This window comes from Amphimedon queenslandica, unplaced genomic scaffold, assembly GCF_000090795.2.
Source record: "Amphimedon queenslandica unplaced genomic scaffold, v1.1 AMPQUscaffold_7062_Cont20983, whole genome shotgun sequence".
Taxonomy (NCBI): domain Eukaryota; kingdom Metazoa; phylum Porifera; class Demospongiae; order Haplosclerida; family Niphatidae; genus Amphimedon; species Amphimedon queenslandica.
Window position 1 is genome coordinate 1 of NW_003552650.1, and position 874 is coordinate 874.

An 874-nucleotide genomic window follows, 5' to 3' on the forward strand; every position below is an offset into this window, starting at 1 on the left:
TATCAATTTTGCTGTTTAATTGTGTACATACATATTAAAACCAAAACCACATACAGTAAGGTAAACATTATTATTAATGGTAAACATTTACTTATTGCTTCTGTGTAAGAATAGGAAGAGAGGTCCACTGTTGGTAGCTCTGTAACTATAATATTTTAGTATTTGACAGTTAAAGTATTACTTTACCTGTTGGTACAGTTCTAGGTCCTTCATAATAAATTCCATTTATTTCTATAGTCACTGACATCTCAAATGAATAGCTAAGGCATGAGTACAACTCTGGTATAATAACTTCATTTGTTTCATTGCTAGCATTCATTGAGTCAACATCATACCCACTGTTGTAATAGATAGTATAGTAGCTGGTCCCTGGAATAGGTAGCCAATTCATTTGTACAGTAGTTGAGTTGAGGTATTTGAGAGTAAAACTGCCTACCTTTGCTATGAATGAAATTATAGAAAATACATGTATTTCAAATTAAGAAATGTAACTTTACCAATGTTAATTGTTTCTGCAGTCCATTCTCCTGGTCCAATACTAGTATATGCTCTCACTCCAATAGTATAAATAGCATTAGGTATCAATCCTACTATACTGTAATAAGTGTTAGTAGTGTTAGTTATATTGTATGGACCAGTACTGGTAGACTCTCTATATCTTATCTCATATACTGTAATGATACCATTAGGTATTGTAGGAGGATTCCATGAGATACTGATCTCGGTTAGTGCTCTTGTGTATATCAGATCAGATATCACACCAGAAACTGTGTTAAGATCATGTTAAACTGATCAATATCTCATCGACTTACTTGATTCAGCAATTAATTGTATTTCATGTCTAGCTGGTCCATTTATATTATAATTATAAGGT

At 32.2% G+C, this 874-nt stretch overlaps 1 long non-coding RNA gene across 1 annotated transcript; it reads right to left on the minus strand.

Moving 5' to 3' along the window:
- Window positions 1-88: 88 nt before the first annotated feature.
- Window positions 89-586, minus strand: LOC109591848 (uncharacterized). Its single transcript, XR_002190041.1, has 3 exons — window positions 498-586; window positions 187-441; window positions 89-145 (listed from the first exon to the last, which is right to left on the minus strand). It is a non-coding gene; the product is annotated as an uncharacterized LOC109591848 (long non-coding RNA).
- Between the last annotated feature and the right edge of the window lie 288 nt (window positions 587-874).